Source organism: Lissotriton helveticus, chromosome 5_1, assembly GCF_964261635.1.
Source record: "Lissotriton helveticus chromosome 5_1, aLisHel1.1, whole genome shotgun sequence".
Taxonomy (NCBI): Eukaryota; Metazoa; Chordata; class Amphibia; order Caudata; family Salamandridae; genus Lissotriton; species Lissotriton helveticus.
Genome location: NC_136065.1, coordinates 950911644 through 950934206, shown reverse-complemented (window position 1 = coordinate 950934206; position 22563 = coordinate 950911644). Strand labels below are relative to the sequence as shown.

At 43.8% G+C, this 22563-nt stretch overlaps 1 protein-coding gene across 2 annotated transcripts in view; it reads left to right on the top strand.

The window, feature by feature from the left end:
- The window catches only part of ADGRA1 (adhesion G protein-coupled receptor A1), a 746977-nt gene that overhangs the window by 228251 nt on the left and 496163 nt on the right, over positions 1-22563 (top strand). The window contains exon 1 of one of the 2 annotated variants that reach the window (XM_078643459.1): positions 15720-15787. The exons of the other annotated variant lie outside the window; for it this stretch is intronic. The gene's annotated coding sequence lies outside the window, so the exon portion shown is untranslated. Of the gene's footprint in view, positions 1-15719; positions 15788-22563 lie in introns of those variants that run through there. 2 annotated transcript variants of the gene reach the window in all.

Sequence of the window (22563 nt, the reverse complement as noted above, 5' to 3'; positions counted from 1 at the left end):
TTTGAGGGGTGGCAGGATATTTGAAGATTGTATGAGAAAATAGTCTTTACAGCTTGCTATGATACAGTACGAGGAAAATGGTCATATTTTGAAACTATGAATTACAGACATTGTCAAAAGTGAAGGGAGAAACCAAAGAAGGGGAAACAGAGCATTTGTGTTTTTTGGAGCGTTTGCGTGCTTGGGATCCTTGAGAGGAAAAAGTATTCGTGCCTGCGTCTGTGACTGGAACAAGGGCTGAAGGAAAAGAGGGGGGAGGGGCAGCCGCGGTCGTTAGGGGAGTACCTGCCAGGGCGGTGATGAGGGGAGGGGGAGGGGCAGGGTGGGGGTTATTAATATATTGATAATGGAGGTTTGCAGGTAAGTAAACATTTAAATAAATCAAACAAATTTCGTTGCGCGCACTGCATTGCATTTGGGGATGCATTGCGCGCAACGAAATTTGCAGGTGCGCATACATTGTATGCATGGTCAGGTAAAGTCTCTTCACTCACTCTAGCAATCACCTTCACATGAGGCCAAGAGGGAGCAGAAGGGGAGGAAGAAGGAGGGGGGTCCCTGAGGGTGGAGTTGTGGAGGAAGGCCCTGCCAGCTTGTCTAAGCATTGAGAAATGGGAAGGAGAGCTGAGCTGAGGTCCTTGTCCAAAGATTTCTGAACTGATGTGTCAATAATGGCCTCCATGCCATCATCATAATAGTAATCCTCATTCTCATCAGGGCCATAGACTGCCAGACCTCGATCATTGCTCTCATAAACTGACGTCCTGGCAAGAGAAGCAAAACCAGAGGGGGAAGCCAAGGTCAACCAAGAGAGAATTATATAATTATACATATGGAAAATAAGTGTGGAAGACCAAATTCCTAATCATTACAGCCCTGTTCAGCTCAGAGACAGGGCATCACAGGGAGCAAATGGCTGGCTGCAGGCTTAAAACGTTACCACTAGTGCTGAGCAGGACTTATGCTGGGGAGGAAAGAGCAGTCCAATCATCTGAATTCAGCTGACTGTGGATGGAGAGTTGCCCCAGTAACTGAAGCATTGCAGTTAAACCCCTATTATTGCAGCCCGGGGAGAGGCGGCTCCCGCAATGCTTGTGGGAAGCTGCCAAGCATGAGTTGAGCTCAGGCAGGCTTGCACAGAGGTGCGCGTGCGCAGCCCCATAGGGGCTGCGCACGCACACCAGCAACATCGCTCCCGGGTGGGGCTGCTGCCTGTAGTGCAGCTGAGCGTGAGGCGTGTTGAGGGAAAGGGACGGACAAATGGTGTAGAAGGCACCGGGGAAAAAAATTTACAATGCAAATAAAACTGAAGGGGAGAAAGAATATAATGCTAAGCGTGAGGCGCAACATGCGGCAAGAAGGAAACCGGGGGAGACCAAAAAGTGGTCTTAAGGAAAGCAAACAGGCGCAGTACTCCGTTGGGGACCGGCAATTAAAGGGACTGAACAAGAGGAATGAGCGGCAAAGCCGCTATGCATATATTTGCAATCCACTGTTTTAAAGCATGAACATTACATCAAGAATTGACAAAATAGAGAGGCACATATCTTGACTGCGGAGCAGCAAACAAAGAGGCAGAAAGATGGTGCCTCTCTATTTTGTATATGATGACCACTGTTGATTGGTGGGTTTGTTAGAGGCGTGGTTCAAAGCCTCATAGCTGCTGTTTTTTTTACGAGTAGTAAAGATTGAGAAGTATAATCGGAGCCTCCAGTCCTGCCTTAGAATTGAGCCCCCCTACCACTACTGACAGCTATACAGAAGACTATGTTGCACAGCTGCTAGAGTAAAATTACTTTCAATGTTTATTCCCTATTTAAAAACACAATTTGTAAGCAAATAGATATTGCTTCCTAACACATTGTTAATTTTAAAAGGGTATTTTAAAATGTCAACAAAAGCCTTCAAGAAGCCAGATTCACCCATGATGTAAGCTTTTAGTGAACACGTACCCTTTGCACAAAGCAGTAAGTGGGAAAACAAAGCATTAAATGGGAAAACTAAGTGCTTCGAGAAGGTAAACAACAAGATCTGACTGTATTTCAATTATAAAAAGCAACACCATCGTGCTACACTTGAAGTAAATATATTCCCACACTATGAGCGGACCACGTAAGAAAGTTGTACGGAACAATGTAAACCGATTTCTTTTATTCTTACCGCTGCCAAGCCCTCGGCCCCAAAAAATCCCAGTGTTCTGCAAAACTGTTTGCAGTTGAGGAAACATTTAATCTCATTTCTTTGACTCTACTAAAGAACAAAACATGATTGAAGTCAATGGTTTGGTACTTTCCTACAAGGGACAAGTAATAATGAAATCCAACCGTTCATCAATGATTCTAATTTGTAGTTTAAAAAAACAAAGAAATTACTGTGTTTTTTAGATGGTATGATTCTGATAATGTCACAACTCATAAGAAGCGCTAAACACACACACTCCCACACACACATGCACACGCGCACACGCACACACATTTGAAGACAAATACAAAATTGCAATGAAACTTTCCCTTCGACTTGCACAATAATGCCTGAAAAGGAAGCAAGCTATAAAACATACGTCTTTGATGAAATGAGATGCCCATCACAAACCATAACCGCTGTGGGCTGACGAGCACGTGGAGAGGCACCTGCGTGCCTGGAGAGATACTACGTTCCAAGGATACGGCAGCCTGCTCAGCAACCCCAAATAATGCCTAATCTCTGCTGATGACAGATAATAATCTAGAAACACGTGTCCAGAGATGGCCAGCACTAATCTGCACCCACCTGGTGAAACACTCTAAAGACTTTGCAAGTGTCCTCTCTTGTCGGACTGCATCTACCATGATGCTTAGAGGCGACCCTGCTGGGAGGTGAAGCAGTGTGCTCCCACACCAATTTTCTACATACCATAACCCCACCTGGATGTTTTTTATATCATGAGCAAAGCATAAAAACACTGATAAAGAACTTAACCAATACAATCATGCAAAGCTGGCATTTTAAATTATAGCAAGCGCTCTGAAGAAATAAAAGTGCAAACTGTATGAAACATACTTTAGAGACCTGATCAAATTTGAATAAAAAAAAAGTGTGTATTTCAACTCTTGTGCCACCTAGTGAAAATCAGTAAATAAACAATTGCTAATTTCAACTCCTTAAGGTCTTTAACAATTTAATTTGAATAAAAAAATACCACAGCATGGAAATTCATGTTATTATTAAATCAAGAAGACACATAACAGTCTCCCATAACTAGCCAAAATGTATTGTGGGAAACTACTTCCTATAAAAATTGAGTAATGTGTGGTAATCCCCATTGTAACATCCGCATCACAACCTGTATTACTCCATATTATTGCATGTTCTACATTGTGTTCCCTCTACAAATTCACTTTGCCGTCTGCCGTCTGTGCCGACTTCGAATGTGAAATTAGGCACAATCGCCTTTTGCATCTAACATCAGATGCACAACACCACTTGGATTGCCGCTAGTGGGGAACTAAACTCAAAAAAGTGTCCCTTATATGCAAGGACTCAGGGACGTGGGGTAAGCAACTGAAAATATTTCATACATGCTATACTAGCAAGCAGTGTCAAAACTACCAATAACTTGTATGCAAAGCATGGACCTCTGTACTAAATAGTAGATACATAAATATTATTACCGCTATGCTAGCCATGATGAGCTTTACCTTGTCAGGAAGTTGAGAGCTCAGTGTTGGAATATGTGAGTTTAGCAAGGCCTCAGAAGAGTCAGGATACTTACTGGATTTAACAACAAAATATTGCGAAAAACACAACAAAATTGGAATAGCAGAAGAAGAGACCAAGTGCAAACTGAAACATTTCATGAAGAAGAATATCTAACATGCAGAGTGGTCAGGCACATAATGATTAGCACCACATGATCTTACGCTGATGATGCCAGCCATACCCAAGAAGTGCAGCAGTAGAGCGAGCTTGAATTTGTGGACAACATGTAACAGACACTATCATGGGTTGTGCCATCGATCCCATTGCCCTATCTTAGTTCAACCTGCAGACCCTAATCCATCTAGTTGCAGATATATTCTGTGGGATACAGATTGGGCAATGGTCATACTTATGCCTACATTGCCACATCAACCTTTTCACAAGCCAAGGGGGGGAGTTATCCTTACCCCTTAGTGCCATCCTAGAGCAGTGCTGATAACCTGACCTTCAAAGAACCATCGACCTTGTACAACTCATGACTTCACTTAAAACCAGTAAAGATGCATCATTGTTTCCCCATTCCAAGGGCTGTATTGTGAAAAAGTTAATGCAGCGCGGTGCCGCAAGCCATTGTGTGTCGTGTGCCGTGTTATTTCTGAAGCAAAGGGATGCGTAATATCTACAAAGATATGACGGATCCCTTTGCTCTGCCCTGCGCTGGCGCACAATTATCTGCCATGTGCCAACGCTGGCACCCTTGCACAATGGTGCAAGTGTGCCTGCGTCACAAGGATGATTGTTTTGTACAGGAAGGGACACCTACCTGCACAAAAACAATCACAAGACGTGATTTCCTCTTCTTATTTGTGCTGCAAAATGCAGCACCTATAGAAAGAGGAAAAAAATTCTCATTGTTGCGCCTTCCTAAGCCTCCCCTGGGGAGGCATAGTATTCTGATGCATTTTCAGGTTTCAATTTCTTGAAAATCTTGAAATGTGGCAGAAGGCATGGGTTTTGCGTGGGAACATACACAGCAACACCCATGGCACTACCATTTCACGCAAAGTGTTGCGTGTAAAGGGGCCATATAAACAAGGACAAGAAAAGCCATGCAGGGTGGCTTTATGTAACCTTGTAAATATGGGACAGCAGGTTGCATCGCCGGTGCGTTACAAAAAGTGACGCATCAGTGGAGCAAGGGGCTTTTAAATAAGCCCCCAAGAGACTACCATCATGACCATGCATCAGTTCAATACATTTTCACAAATATGACTGTTGGTGCCTCTGGCGGTGTAACAAGTTACACTAAAATGTAGCCCAGCTGTGTTTTGCAGCAATGGACGCTCAAAGAAGAGAGCGGAGGCAAAAAATGGACTACCGTACCACAGTTCCTTCAGAGGTCCCTGTACATGCAATATCAGAAATATAAACCCTCTTCAGCACCCACATAAGAGCACCATTGAGCATAACTGTTTCAAGAAAAGAAGGATGTGCACAGTCTGGCAAGGTAGAGCAGTTTCGGACTCTACAATGTACCTACATGCTGGCTGTCAGTGCTTTCTAAAAATATGTATCCGCTTGTCCAAGCAATATTTAAACTTTTGGGTAAATATAATTCCCAAATTTATCACCATCTAGTTAATTTATTTCACACTTGTAAAGCTCAATTGATTTAAGAAAAAATCTATTATAGGTTAACATTGAGAATACCTTATTACACTTTTAAGCTGTAATTCCTGCTTGAGAAGGAGTAGCCTCCTCATCTTTAGTATCATTGGAATGGTAATTTTGGATTTAAAAATACTATTTTAGAAATGGCACTTTAAAAAAGATGGCATTTCTCTGCTCTTATCTCTGTGGCCATCTGCATCCTGAAGGCCATCCTGGTCAGGATTGGAGGGAGGAGCTGACTGGGAGTGTCCTGTCCCCACGCACAGGATTACATACCCCCTATAGTGAGTCTAAAGCCAGGGCTTGGAAGGAAGGGAGGACCTTTGTGTACTTCAAAGCCCCTCTTTGAATCCATCTCCACTTCATTCAAAGGCACTGACCCCACCAAATCAGACAATGCTGGACCTGTAAAGAAACTCTGCCAGAAGTAGGAATGCTGTGCAGCTACAAGGACTGCCACTAAGTTGGACTGCTGCTCAGGAAGAACTGCTTTTCTGCTGTGCTGCCCTGCTGCCTGCTACCCTCTGCCCCTGCTTAGGAAGAACTGGTCTCTTGCTTGAACCCAGGCTGGCTTGGCTCCTATTTTGATATCAAAGTCTCACCTCCTGCTCAGGTGCCTGGTCCATTGGAAGTGGATCCAGATGCTTGCTCCAGTTGAACTGACACATCCTCTGCTGCATGAAGCAGAATCAATGCATTGCCACTGTTGCGGGAACCAGTGCATAACCTCCAGAAGCGATGCAACAGAACCACTGCATCGCCTTCGCTGCAGTGAAAGACGATCAACTCATCCCCTCAACTGCATGGAGAAAACCGGCACATCAGCTGCAAAACCCACGCATCCCAGCTTCAGCACTTCATCATCAGAACCAGTGCATCACCATCATTGCGTGGAGAAAATTGACACTCCGCCTGGACTGCAGTATTTACACCAATGCATCACTTGGCTGTACCCGGCATCTCGCTCTTGCGATGAGGATCAAGGTACTTTGTTCAACATGCCTTGCATGGCTCCTATAACCAGCCCATGCTTCATTGTGGTCAGTCTGAACTCTTGACTATGCCCTGGTCCAGTGTAATTAGATCATGGCCATGGAGGCTTATTGCTTCCAACTGCTATTGCACTTTTCACCTTTAAAAGTTTATACCTCGACTTCTATTTATGGGATTTTTGTTGCATTGGTGTTGTTTTATTTGTAAATTCATAATATATTTCTCTAAACTGGTGTGGAGTCTTTTTGTGGTGTTTTCACTACTTTACTGTTTGAAGTGTTGCACAAATACTTTCCTCATTGCCTCTTAAATTAAGCCTGCCTGCTATGTGCCAAGCTACCAGAGGGTGAACACAGATTAATTTATGGCGTGTATCTGTCTTACCCCGATAAGGATTGCAATTCCTGCTTGGACAAGGTGCATACCTCTGCCAACCAGAAACTCAATTTCTAACACCCCCCAAAATCATACACTCATTGCTAGTTGCTTGTGCTGAAAAATCCCTTCAATGCTTCTAACTGTTCAAGCATCAGCATCACACTCTTTGCCCTGGAGCATCCTGTGCTGCTCCGTGCAGTCCATAATAAAGCCAATTGAAGCACAAATGGAATGACATCTGTACCATATGCCTCTATGCAATGGGAATACCTATGTCTGCTGGCAATGCTTTCCAAACATCACTCTTGCAATATGTGATGTTGCTAGTGCATGAATTGCTTCCAACGTGGGAGGATCTACTGCACATTCTAAAACATCTGTATCATAAGCCATTTGGAGATCAATATATGCCAAAAGAGGGAGTCATTTTTGTACACCTTCTACCTGCTGCTCTCCATCTGCCACAGGCACCCAGTTACAGTGTCACATTCCCCTCTTTAAATGTATCCTGTGTTCACTCCATCATATTCCTTCCTGAGTCCATTCTTAAAGCCAGTGCCATGAATCCATACCAGTGCTACACAAACAAATGATTGACGGAATGCAGAATAAATCATACATTCACCCCAAGTCAAGAGATCTGGGTTAAATCCATCACTCTTTTGCTCACCATGCCATCCCAGTTTAGACCCAGCCATATGCAAATCAGAGTTGACTCTGTGCCTCATGGGAACAGTCCAGACCGAACTGCCAAGCCAGGTCCCCCCTAGACCGGAAGCAAGGATCCTGGGACTAGATCCTGATTATTACTAGGCTAGCTTGAATCCAGTGGCACAGTGAGCAAGGGACCCATGTCTGGGCATACCCATCCCTCTTAGGATGAAAAGTGCAATGCAAACAAATGATGGACGGAATGCTGAATGAATCATACATTCACCCCAGTCAAGAGATCTGGGTTAAATTCATCGTTCTTTTGGTCACCATGCCACCCCAGTTTAGACCCAGCCATATGCAAATCAGTCTTGACCTTGTGCCTCATGGGAATAGTCAAGACAGAACTGCCAAGCGAGGTCCTCCCTTGACCGGTAACAAGCACCCTGGGATCTGTTTCAGGGTATTACCCTTCATCAGCCAGGCTAGCTTGAACCCAGTGGCACAGTGAGCAAGGGACCCACATCTGGACATACTCATCCCACTTAGGGTGAAAAGTGCTATACAAACAACCAGGCATCTTGGAAAGTGAATTGAGGAGAGAAATGGATTTGTTGGAGGGTGAATTCAATGTTCACATAAGTTGGTACCACCACTGACTGCTAACATAGGGGCCTATTACGATGACGGATTTCCCGCATCCACCGGGCCGGCGGAAGCCACCGCCGGCCCGGAGGATGCGGGAAATCCACCGCGGAGGCTTGAAAGACCCACCGCCAAATTAGGATGGCTGGTGGGTCTTACAATCTGTCCTCCGCTTTTCTGCCGCGGTCGCCTTCCAACCGCGGCGGAAAAGCAGTAACATGGCTGGTGGTGTCTATCAAACACCGCCATCCATATTAGGATGGAGTACAAAGTATGCTTTTCCACGGTGGCTTTTCCGCCGTGGAAAAGCATACGGATTTTCACTTCGGGGGCCTGTTGTGGGCCCCCTGGGTGAAGGGGGGGGGTGGGGGGTGCACATGGGGGTACCTATGGTACCCCCCTACATTTGCGTGAACAAAGCGGCAGGCACCGCGCGGTGCCTGCTGCTTTGTGCACGCAAATGCCATGCATGCATTTTTAACATTGCGGCGGGTGCAGCTTGAAGCTGCACCCGCCGCAATGTTAAAGATTGAGGATGTGACTGCCACCCTGGCGGTCACATCCTAATCTGCACGGAGGGACCGCCGCAGCCCCTGCGGACGGTCCCTCCTACTCTATGCTGGCGGACGGACTCAGGTCCGTCAAATATCATAATCGGCCCCCTAGTTTGGGAACTTTGCAAGACACAATTCTTGCATTTGAGATTTAAAAAATGAGAGGTCCATAGTTTAGGTATATATTTAAAAAGCTGCCTTTATCCAGTCTGAGTTTTGTGCCGTATCACTTTTTTGGCAAGCCAATAGCTTGCTAACCTTAAAGTGTGCAAACTGAGGGGCGTGGTGGGTGTTGATCCACCTAGTCTGACATCTCTCCAATCTTCGGCCTAATCGTCTTGAAATTGTGCTTAGAGAACTGAAAAGTGGGATCTCCAGCCACACTCTGCTACCATCAGTCAGTCACTTGGCTTTATTCGATTTTTGATTTAAAAAATCATAAAAGCATACAAACAAACATGAAGAAAAAACATACAATCAATAATATATCTACAGGTTAAAAGAGCGTATGCCCAGCCTATTGGGACAATTCGTTAATTACATCGCACTATACATAAGGTTAGCATTTACAGTTTTTGGTTAATGCGTTGGGTTGTCCCTTCAGAAATTACAATGTTTATACAGTAAGTCAAATCTATTGCGGGTGGGAGAGCTATTATCCGTAAAAGCACGAAGTCCACTTTCCATCTGATGTTTGTATGCTGTCATTGATCTAAGTGGAGGGATATGTGGGGTACTTGGGTAGAAATCGTACAAGTCCCAGATAGAAATGGGGCCGTCTCCATCTTTAGGCTGGGAAGATCGTAGGTGGGGGACAATGTTCCGATTCTTGAATTTAACTAGAATTAGGTCCCCAGAGATTTCTTTGGGTAGTGGCCCTAGCCAGCCCACCCTTCTAACACTTAGAATTCCACCGTCTTGATTGGGTCGGAGGGGTCTGTTTTTATTTAGCCAGAATATGACCTTATTTAAAAGGTCCTGGTGTCTTTCGGGTTTCCCGTAAGTGGGTGCCGGTATTCCCGAAAGGACAAGCACAAAAGGTGCGGCTTCCGGAGGTAAATGAATACGAGCTACACTATTTCGCTCTGCTCTAACCACAGGGTGTTTTGTTAATACAAGTTTGGGGGCAATTTTAGTAGGAGTTAGGGGTGATATTTTAGACTTTTGACTTTCGGTTTGAACATTTTTCCTGGTGTTAATTGGCATAGGGGCTTCTGATGCAGTGGGTAGGTTGGGACACTTAGGTATTACCGTCTGTATAGGAGGTAAGGAGTTGATTTTGATGGTTGTCTCTATATTTGACAGCCTATCCCCCAAGATATAAATTTTTTCTATCAGGGGTGCTATTATGGATCTTAGCATTTGTTCAAACTGAAATAATAGTGGCAACTGGGGCAATGGTACTTGGTCATTCAAACTATCAACATCCCCCTTAGATGCGGTGGGTATCGTGACGGGCGATGTGAGACCAAGGCAGAGTTTCTGTATTTTGCCTTGAGTTCCATGGTCATATTTCCTTTTAATGCTTGAAACCTGTGACAGTGCAGCGGCTTGGGAGTTAACCTTGTTAGATGGTGGAGATGGTTCGCACGGTCTGCCAACAGGAGTATCGATACAGGAGATTTTTAGAGGGCAGGGGGATGCTACTGGAGCGAAATTAGTACCACACAATGCATTTAGTTCCTCCCAATAAGACAAAGTTTGCGATGATCCCAAGGTTAATGGAGGAGATTGCATACTATCTAAGAGTTGGAAAGATACATCAGAGTCAACTTCTCCTAGAGGGGACAGTGTCTTCCTTCTCGGAGTTTCATTTACCATCCCCTTCCCCGTACCCCGCAGTGGAAATGGGTTTTGCATCATTCTTGATGGAATATATTCAGTGTTGGTGACTTTCGCCGTGGGAAAATAGTTCATGAAAGGTCAATAAATAATGAAGAACATCTCTGTACCTTGTGTAATCAGGGAGCCAAGGGATGTGGCCCGTGCCGTCCTCCTCAGGCCTCGGAGGGCCACAGAGGGCCCGCCCTTTGCCCGGGCTTAGCCCGGCGTCCCGCTCGCGTCCTGCAAGGGAGGGCTGACGGTATTTTTATGCGCCTCCTGGCGCTCCGATAGATCACGTGGTGCTCTCTGGGCTGGTGGGGCTTGTAGTTTCCTTAGCCTGCACTCCATGCAACAGCCAGCGCGTCCCCTGTTGGTGGTGGGAGCGGGCAGCGGGAGGCAGGTGGGCAGGTGGGCAGGCAGCAAGGTTGGTCAGCAGTCCCTCACCCAGACTCGAAACGGCAACAGGCAGGTTCCCGAATGCTCCCCACCGCTCAGCAGGGCTGACGGTATTTTTATGCACCTCCTGGCGCTCCGATAGATCACGTGGTGCTCTCTGGGCTGGTGGGGCTTGTAGTTTCCCTAGCCTGCACTCCACGCAACAGCCAGCGCGTCCCCTGTTGGTGGTGGGAGCGGGCAGCGGGAGACAGGCGGGCAGGCGGGCAGGCGGCAAGGTTGGTCAGCAGTCCCTCACCCAGACTCGAAACGGCAACAGGCAGGTTCCCGAATGCTCCCCACCGCTCAGCAGGGCTGACGGTATTTTTATGCACCTCCTGGCGCTCCGATAGATCACGTGGTGCTCTCTGGGCTGGTGGGGCTTGTAGTTTCCCTAGCCTGCACTCCACGCAACAGCCAGCGTGTCCCCTGTTGGTGGTGGGAGCGGGCAGTGGGAGGCAGGCGGGCAGGCGGCAAGGTTGGTCAGCATTCCCTCACCCAGACTCGAAACGGCAACAGGCAGGTTCCCGAATGCTCCCCACCGCTCAGCAGGGCTGACGGTATTTTTATGCGCCTCCTGGCGCTCCGATAGATCACGTGGTGCTCTCTGGGCTGGTGGGGCTTGTAGTTTCCCTAGCCTGCACTCCACGCAACAGCCAGTGCGTCCCCTGTTGGTGGTGGGAGCGGGCAGCGGGAGGCAGGCGGGCAGGCGGGCAGGCGGCAAGGTTGGTCAGCAGTCCCTCACCCAGACTCGAAACGGCAACAGGCAGGTTCCCGAATGCTCCCCACCGCTCAGCAGGGCTGACGGTATTTTTATGCGCCTCCTGGCGCTCCGATAGATCACGTGGTGCTCTCTGGGCTGGTGGGGCTTGTAGTTTCCCTAGCCTGCACTCCAAGCAACAGCCAGCGCGTCCCCTGTTGGTGGTGGGAGCGGGCAGCGGGAGGCAGGCGGGCAGGCGGCAAGGTTAGTCAGCAGTCCCTCACCCAGACTCGAAACGGCAACAGGCAGGTTCCCGAATGCTCCATCATATCCCCGTCTTTCTATCATTGATTGACAGATTCTTCATGTTCTAAAGTCTTTCAAACATACAATTTTTTTTAGACTTTTCCATGTCATTGCCTCCTTTTTGTCCTCTAGGTGTAAGGTCTTAACTGGGACTTCACCGTCCGCAATTCTTCCGATTTCCTTCCTTTTTATCCCCTGGCCACCATTATCCAGTCCTTCTTCTTCATGGTTTATTCATGGGAATACAAGTCATTCTGGGTGGGAGTTACACACCATTTGCTTTTTGAAGCAATGACCTCATCCACATGACCTCATCCAAGCCTACCATCCCAGTCGTTCCTTGAGATCCTCTGGGAAAGGTGATTTTGTGATCCCGAGATTCAGGCTGGTGAAGATGGGCGGCCACTCTTTCTCCTACCTGGGTCCGAAGTTCTGGAATGCTTTGCCTGTTGTTTTAAAAACTGAAACCAATTTTCTTCGTTTCCGCAAGGGACTTAAAGCGTGGCTCTTTCAGTAATGACTTATGGTTGCTCTCTTCAGTAATGACTTATGGTTGCTCTTTTTCCCCTCTCCTAATCTCTCCCTTGGCGCCGGGAAACCCACTGCGGGTAGCTGTGCACCTTATAAGTTAAATACAAATAAATAAATAAGTGACCATTGGCTTCTTCAAGGGGAGGAGAATTTCAAATGCTGAGTGTCCAGGGATAGTATAATAGCCATTTCTCCTTTCCATAGCTTAATGATTCATGTTGTTACGCTTTTGCTGTCTAGCCCCCCTTTTCAAGGATTTTGATTCCCATCAGACCTCAGGTCGATCATTCTGAGAATTTGAGAAGTATGAACAGTGAACACTGATGGATTCTTTTCAGACTCTACCCATGAAGCCATCAATACGCTGACCAGCAACACCAAGGGTTGTATTAAGGTACAGAAATAAAAACAACATGGCCGCTTATGTATTTCTAACAGACTTTGATTTGCAGGAGTACCTTCAATCAGATTAATACTAATTATTGCTGTTCACTACTTTACCCAGAATCTATAGACACAAGGTTTCAAACATCAACTGTTATACAAGTTGACCTACAAACAGTGAAACCACTTGGACTTATAAATCAAATGACAGAATAGTTTGCTACTACTACATCTATGTCACCTCCCCATTCTTGTTCATGCTTGATTGCACTTTGTTTATCAAAACTTGTACACAAATATTCACTAGCACTTGAGCACTGCATTTAAATGTAAGGATTGTTTCCTTTGTATAAGTGTCACATTCTAGTCCTTTGTAGATGTGTTGTTGAGTTCTTATATTAAGGTCTTTCAGCTGCTTAATTAGGTCCCTAATATTTTTCAAATTACTGTTTGATAAATTTTACATTGCATTCTAAATAACCTTGTTTTGGACTTGGCTCTCTCTGCAGCATCACTCCCAAACCTTTGCCTCCACTCCTCATTCTTTCTGAATCCGCTTTTGTTAGCATTTAGGACTCTGTGCACTTTGCCACTGCTAACCAGTGGTAAAGTGTTTGTACTTGCTCCTTGAAACATGGTACAATAGACTTACACCTAATTGGCAAATGTATTTTATTCATAAATCCCTAGTAAAGTGGTACAACTTCTACCCATGGCCTGTAAATTAGACGCTAGTAGTAGACCTGCAGCACCTTTTGAGCCACCCACTTAAGTAGCCAATTAAAACATGGTTCAGATCCACCATTGAAGCCTGTAGTGCAGTTGTAACAGCCAACGTGACCTAGCAAACTAAACCTTTTGCCAGGCCAAATCTCCCTTTTTAAATGCATATGTCACCCCTAGGGAGGCCCTAAATAGCGCATAGGGCAGGGTGAATTGTATTTGGGCATGTACTTTTAAGTTTTACTTGTTACGGCAGTGAAAAACTTGTACATTGTTTTAACTACTGTGAGGCCTACCTCTCCCATGGGACAACATTGGGTTGATTACCTATAATAAGTGCTAACATTTATTTGGTAGCAGGTAGAATACCCTGTTTGGAATTAAATACATTGTAATTTAAAATCCTCTTTAATGGTAAAGTTGGATTTTAGATTACAGATTTGAAAATGCCATTTTCAGAACTTTGCCATTTTCCTGCTATAAACATTCTGATGCCTTCAAGGACTTTACAGCTGCCTGTGCCTGTTAACTGCTTTCTAATCAGAAATAGATATTGGGCCCAGACAGTGAACAAAAGGACCACGGTGTAGCTGGGAGAGTGAAATCCTACCAACATGGAAAGGGCTAAGCTGTTCCCCACCCCACTTATATTTCAAAGGAGCTTCCTCAGCACACTCACAAAGACCTTGACACCAGGCTTGTCACCTCCAGCCATCTTGAGATCTGGGCAGGGAGGAAGGAAATTCCAGAGCCATCTGTTTGGAGGGAGGAACTCCAGAGGTTTCTTCCACTTCAAAGCTGGCATGAGGTAAAATAGTGCACCCTCACATACACTTTTCTGTACACTACTGGACCTCTGAAAGACTACAGAATGAATATTTTGTACTCCAGAGGACTGCCCTGCTGCTGAAGCCTGATTTGTTTCTTAGAGGACTGCCTGCTGCTACCAGAGGACTGCTTTCCTGCTTGAGGCCTGGTTTGTTCTTCAGAGGACTGCCCTGATGCTTAAGGCCTGCCTTGTTGCTTGAAGGAGAGGGGACCATCTCCTTGAACCCAGAACTACCAGAGTAAATCCAAGGGTTAAATGGCTAACCTCCTGTTCTGAGCTACAGGGACACAACAAACTCCAGAGGCCTCCCTGCAACTGCCCACCTGACCTACTTCAACGGATCCTGCCTGGACCTGCAATTGGACCTGTCTGAGCCCTTCTGGCCTCTGCTGGAGTGAGTTCCTGATCCCCAAGAGGTGCATCCCAGGTCCTCAACCCTTGGTTGGCATTAAATGAGCTCCTCCTTTCAAAATCCTTGTTTTGAACTGTGCGTTGACTGACTTTGTTCCCTTTCTTTGCAATTTGATAACCACAGTTAGCACTTTCTGCTTCTTGTGTTGGGTTTTTGCTTTATTACTGTGTGTATGCTGCATAAATATTTAACACAGTGCCTCTAAGATCAGCCTGAGTACTATTGTGCCAGACTGCAAGAGGATTAAGCACATGTTAATTCAGTGACTTTTATGGTTTACTCTGGATTGTGATTGTTACGTGAGAATGGTTCTCACAACGATCAATCAAAAGCCCATTTTCTCACATGTTGAAATATTAAATATTTTCCAGAGTTTCCTTCCTGACCCGGTGTGCATGTTAGCTGCCCAGAAGCGTACCTCCGTGAAAAGTAGTGTATGCAGCAGCTCTTGCACAGGCAATACTAGCAGGTATTAACTCTGCTTGTAATAGTCTCAGCCTTGACCAGTGGAGTCAGGGACTTTACTGTACAAATTGGAAGCTATCAACTATGACTGCTTCCTCGTTTTCTTGTGGCCAAGCCGTTCCTTCATGGCTGGTTATAAATGGGTGGCATAACCTATGGAGATTCCAGCCTATAAAGACAAGTTAAAGGTTAATAGATTATGTGTTTCTGGCTACATGAGGGTGCGTCTATTTGCATGCATGTGTTTGTGAATGCATCTGGTTGTGTCTACTTGAGTGAATGGTTGTGTGCGCGCCCATGTGTGCTTGTTTTTGCCAGGGCATTATTCCTTGGGCCATGTCATAATAACGGTTCTACACTAAGCCATACCTCTCCCTCCCGAAGTTATCCATGGAAAAATATTGAATCCGGCAAAAAGTGCTCATCCTTAACATCACATTACATAATATGTGTTTGTAAAGAACATGTTTACCTCTGTGTTTCTTTTTGATGAATAACGTTTGCTTATTGTTACCCAACTCAATGGTGCATTTTGTTTTAATTACAGTTATTATCGAGGCTATCCAAAAGATAATGATTCCCATGGTCTAATGGAAACCATCCTCGGCAAGGTATTCTTAGCATAAGTGACAGCATCATTTATATATTGGCACTTCTGGTCCACTGGTAAAATTGTGCTAATATGTGGCATTATGGTCACAGTTGCATAGCAATGTTCATTCTTGATATATTTTGCTTATTCTTATTCTTGCCACGATGGTGGATATCCCTGGCATAATGATGCTCTTCTTTAATGTATTTTGGGCATTTTTTACATAATTGTGACCAGCCCTGGCAGCACGTTGATAATAAATATTATGGTATTTCATACCATTCTTTTAACTATCACATCACTATCAGACAGCAGTGCCTGATAGTGACCGACCACCACTATGTGGTCGACACCATACAAGACATGGCAAGAGTAAGCAATCCCAAAAGTCTTTCATTGCTCGAGGACCAGTTGCATTGGTGCAATTGAAGCAATTACAAATATTTAAAGTCTTGGTGGAGGCACTTGGAAGGCCCTCTAGAGACATGTCTTTCTTTATCAATGTAGTTAGTCTGTCAAAGCACTCCTCAGTATCTTCACCACTAATATACAGCACAATATGAGGACTTTGGGGAGAGTAAAAAAGACAACAAAATGTTCATGGTGTTGTGCACTGGTGCCACATCTGTAGTACACGTCAAAAGCATTCTCAAGTAAGTGGAAAAAATGGCGGTTTCCAAAGCATATGTTGGAGACATAAGAGAGACAGCAGAACTTTCATATCAATTTTGCTAAAATGGTAGAAAGCTGTGGGTTATGCGTTTCATCCTTAATATTTGCCTTGAGACTTGAAGAACTATATTTATTTATTTCCAAGTTCTCATCACATCAAATCTTTGAAGACTAGGATACAATAATATACAAATCTTAGGCGTCACGCTGGCAAAATAATGAAAGTAAGCATGAGTAAGAATCAGAGAGGAGCTTTGCTGAAATCTGAGGGAACTAGTTAATTTATTGCGCAGAAAAGGTGAGCTTTGAGGTTGCTTCTGAAATTTAAGAAGTCTGCTTCAATACTCAGGGCCGTATTTACAAAGAAATGGCATTGGGCAGCGCTGAAAGTATTTTGCAGCACTGCCCTACCCCAATGCACTGTATTTACGAGATATTGTGCATTCCTGTCCTTTCAGCTGGAACACAACTTGCAACCGAGCACCAACACGGGAATTATTGCACCATGGTTCAAGTGCGTTCAAGGGGTGTGGTTGGCAGGATTGTTCTTGTTCAGGAAGAGGCAACTTCCTGCACAAAAACAATCTCAAGAGGCATTTTCCTCATTCTATGTGTGCTGCAGAAATGCAGCACACGTGGAAAAAGGAAGAAACTAGGTTAAATGTAAAAATTTCTTCTAGTTACGCCTGCTCTAGGGAGGCGCAAGTTTTTGGTGCTGCCCCAGGTTTACCTGATTTTGTAAATCTGGAGCTGTGTCAAATCGCATGGGTGTTGAGTGGGAACACTCGCAGCAACACACATAGAACGCCTCCTTGACATAGAGTAAGACAATATCTATTAGGCCATGCAATGCGCCATCCAGGGTGGCTTTGCGTTGCCTCATAGATATGATTGAGAGACCTGCGCCACCGGTCTGTCATAAAAAGTGACACTCCGGCAGCACTGGCCTCCTGCAAACGAGGGCCTTGATGTGTGATAAAGGGAGTTCAACAGGGAAGAGCTCGGTACAAGGTGCAATCTGCCTTCAAATCTTTTACGTTTATGAGCATGAGATGCTTGTAGGTTAGCAAGAGATATTTTCAAAATCATGGATGGTTGGCGCAATTGGAAGCATTTAGCCAGTTAACCTGGTGCACACACATGACAGACTTGTGTAGAATACCAAAGTAGAGGACACGGAGTCTTCAGATCAGTGGTGGTTGTTGAGATTTAAAAGTGCGGGGCATAAAAGACAGTTCCAAAGTTCAAAAGGCAAGTGTATATGACTATTGTTTGCATATATGTTGCAAATTCAGCCTAATGAAATTGACTGGTGCACTCTGCAAGAACACTAGCTAAATTACACAAGATCCAATTCCTTCTTTTCAGGCATGAGGATATTAAGTGATTTCCCAGATTTCCCAGAATCACAGGATGTTCAGCCGAAGCCGGGACTCGATCATGATTCCCCAGTTGCAAAGTTGGTGCAACACCACATTATGACACTGAAAACGAAATACTTTTCTCTCACCTGCCTTTTAAGAAAAATATGTTTACTGCAGTGACCCTGGAGCTGTGCTACCAAACTCTGTGTTTATGTCCAGGCACTGTTCATGATCCGAACAGACAAGCGGTGATCTTTATTCTTTGTGAGAGGATCCTCTCCGTAGCTTCTGCTTTCCACCTGCCCAGCCAATCCCAATGCTGCTCTGGAAAAAGCGTATGGGCAAAGCCTCAGGATTAGTCTGGGCATGGGCACCTCAACACTCCTTTGGAGAATGGAGACTGCCATCACAGTCCACCTAACTCTCTGATACAGAGTCTGTTCAGAGACTTCAAAGTGTGCATGCCTATTTAGTAGGGCCCAAGTATTAGACCAGCCTTACATGCGCACATTCTTACAGCCGCCTCTGTCACTCTCTTGAGCAGTGCTAGCAGGAGGCTACACTTCCTGCTCTACGTGACTGCAGTCAGAACTCTAACTCAGCCTAAGTAAATATGGGGCAGTTAATATTGGTAATGTATACTGTATGTTCAGGTCTCAGGTGGCAGGACAATGCTCAAACGCTCCTGAAGAGTAACCACCACTGCTTCGAATACAATATCATGCAATGATGCTCCATTCAAATGGACAAAATGCTAATCCTATTCCACTAATGTATGAAAATAGACTCCAGTTTATTTGTAATCTCTACCAATTTATATAGTCTCAAGGGTTACAGTTCATGGGGCATTGTGGTTCTGTGCCCAGTAGCTCTATTAGTTTGTCATCTTTCTATCATTTGTAATCAGTACAGTATAATGTTGTGGTCACCCTGTGTATGCCAGTATCGGATTGCTCAACCCACTATAAGTTAATACGCTGCGCTCCTGAAACATTAGTGAAAAAATGTAACAACTATCTATATACCACATTATACAAAAAATGAACGATAAAATCATTATTACAGAGTGTCCTAATATATGTTGTACTCCCTAAAAGTGTAAAGGTCAGATGCATCAAAGGGTTTTGCCCATTCTGTGTCTATGGGAAAATGTGTTGATGCATATGGCCCTAAGTCTTTAGCATGTAATTACTTGAGAGAGCACTAACATTCAGAAAGATGTTAAATAAGCAGTTAAGTATTTATTTACACCCAAATGAAGTAAAATAAAAGAAGCAAATAATATGTCCTGCACCACTAACTTTAGCAACACATTTGCTTTAAAGGCATATACCATCATACATGTACAAATATGATAAAAGCCTATTTAAAATTCAAAAAAGTGTACTTCATTACCATGCTGAAGCATTTCACTTTGGTACATCAAATGATATCAGTGCATTAAGAAGCATTTTTTTAAAGTGATAGTTTTAAAAAAGAAATGTAGAAATGTTCATACCTCACACTCTGACAACAATGCCAATAGTGAGCAAAGAAGCAAGCCAATTGTCGTGTGGACCTCTCTGGTGGGATGTGTTGTCATTATACATGGACAACTTTATACTTTATTAAATCAAACACAAGGAAAGGTTTTGTACAGCGCCCATCCAAAACTCATGTATTTCAAGGTCCTCTTATATATGATGATGAAGAAAAAGGAGGCAAAGTGAAATAAAACAATTGCCTAGGATCACACAATTTGGTCAAGTGGGGAAGCTGGGATTGATCCCAGGTTTTCTATTTTCACATTGTGCAATTCTATGTCATTCCAATTCATTAATCAAGTTGCTTCCTTTTTACACTTGACTCTCGCAAGGTAGCATTAGCAAGCCGGGAAGGCTTACCACAAGAAGCAGTGGAGGGATAGCAGCTTAGAAACAACATAACAAAGTATTGTCAAATGTATGACTCTTGTAGAGACTTGAGGCTTAATTTAGTGGGCTGTATGGAATGCAACCCTCAAAATAACTCCATGATTCACGGACTACACCATATGCATGTTTCGCTTCCCATTATGCCCAACTTATCCCCTTCCCTGCAAAGACCCTCTCCCACTTTGCTGGCCTCAGTGCAGTCCTTGGGAACACCACATACCAGATTTTATATCCCCAGTGAAGATGTTGCGAGTACCCATGCTGTGGGTAGTAACCTCTTGTTCATGGAATAACTAATAGAACTCATTGCAGAAAGATCACGTTCCACGACAAACAGAATCTTCTTGGTGGCTTCAACTCACACTGGATGACTTTAATGAGAACACAATTGTTTTTCTTTCTAAACCAGGGATTGCTAACCTTTTTGTAATAAGAGCTACACAATATGCAATACAAATGATCTTATGTTACTGATATTATTATTGTTGTAACTATAATTACAACACACAAGATTACATATTTGGCCATCATATGCAACATTACTAGCAGTGATCACTTCAGTCCATCAGGCACAGTTGCCAGCAGTAATAGAAAATAGTCTTTTTCAATGTGGAACGTATCGTGGGTAATACATACCAGCCATAGCTGTGATACTCTTGGCACCGAGGTACTGATATTAGCAATAAGTCCAGCAAACACTGCATGATTTATCACTCAAACATCAGCTTTAGATATCTTTTAAATATACATATATTTTGGAAATTGAACAATTTCTCTCGGATAAAAATTTTTGAAAACCACACTTTTTTGTCTTGAATACACACTTTGTAATTTTGATGTATATATATATTCATTTAGCCAAGCTTCTAACTTGCTAGACTGCACATAAGAGAGCTACTTAAACATAGTTGGGGAGCTACCATTAGCTCATGAGATACTCTTTGGAGAAGCATGTCCTAATCGATAATTACTTTGATGAACATTGCTTAAGCACTCATGCAGGATAAGAGTGTGATCCTAGATCTTCTGATCTCCGAAAAAAAAGACACAGTTGAGATTTGTAAAAAATTAGAAGGGAAGGCAACACATTTGGGGATAACCCTGCAGAAATGACCAAAGGCTACCAGGATTCCACTTGGAGGAGCAGGAGATCGCGGATACCCTATCACAGGTCCCGCGTTTCAAGATCTAAGTTTGACTACCGGCTTGAATGTTACCCGATAACCAGCTTGTACCACCGTCCCCCTCGCTACACTGACTCTCAAAGGGGGTCCGGAACAGATTTTTGTTTTTTTCCAAATTTTGTGGTGGCCCACCTGTGGAATTACGATCAGAAAACAACTTCTGGAACGTTACATCTATACTGTCCAGGAATATCTGGGTCAATCCACAGACTATACTCTTACCGCATCAAATTTGAAGGTGATTCTACATCTTGGATCATCGGATTTGAATGATTCATTCTCAAGCCCTGACGAAATTCCCAAGGCACTAATGGGAATGAAACGCGTTGGCTGTGCCTGTGCATTTTTAAAAAAGTGAAAACAAAGAACCCATTAAAGAAAGAATTGAAGATTGACAAAATCTATGTACTTTTCGTATCATTGACTTCACTGAGTGCACCTCTCAACTCTCTTGTAAAACTGCAGAAATGACCAAGTCCAAGTCCAACAAGATTCATACCCCAATTCCATTTGACTGGTTTGATCATTCCCTTGTTACATTTTGCCTCCTTTGCTCCAAAACACGCACTTGATGTCATTTGAGAAAAAAAATATCTGGGTTAGAAACTTTCATTGCAATGACTAGCCTGTTCTAGATTACATAATCTCTAATCTAATGATACATTCAGTTGAATATCAAACAAACTTAATTGTAGATCATTATAACTAAGTGATGGAGGTAGCAGACAAACATGTACTGCTAACACTAAAAAGTCAGAACAATAACATGTCATCTCAATGGTTTACCAAAGAATGGAGAAAATAATAATAATAATTTCTCTGGGCTGCAGAATGCCCGTGGCATAAGCAACACTTAAAGCTGAATCTAAGTGACCTTTTCAAATTTACAAAATGCATCTTTGCACCCTTCCTTGTAATGGAAACTTAACTCAGCAGAAAATCATCTGTAGATTGTCTTTAACATTGTGAGAAAGTCCACTAATTCCATTTAGCTCTAGATATTGTCAATACCAAAGAGAACTGTGAGTTTTAACCCACATTTATCCATTAACACAGTGAAAACAATTGAGCTCTCTATTGCAACCATGAAAACCAACTCACAACGAAAGACTTCTGCCCAAAAAACCAACTGTAATGGTTCAAATATATTATCATAAATCACAGAAATGTATGTAACACTGTTGTGGCTCTGAGACTATTATTTTACTTCACAGATTTAATTGCAAAAGGATTGTGAGAGACTCACACCTACTTGAACCATGTCGTCAATACTTATAATAGGAGATGTAGGTTCTGATTGACACAAAACTAGGCCCGAAGCCCCTGAATAACTTCTGAATGGTTTAAATCCTCACATGTATGTCCAAACCTTGAAAGTTACACCACAAACAGCTAAACAAGTTAATCAAAGAAAAAACGTACTGGTTGAGTTGTAGTTGGGTTTTAGGTCCAGATGCAACAATGTGACAGCATGCAACAAGTAGTAGAGAATGAGCTGTACTTCCTTTACAAAGACAAATCTGATCTCATTCTCCATGACCCATCAGCAGCAATCAACATTGTTAATAATGTCTCCATATTGAACCTATTGGAGGAACTGCTGGGGATGAGTTATGCAGCTATGAGAGGTTTCAGTCCTATCTGCACAATTGCTCACAACAA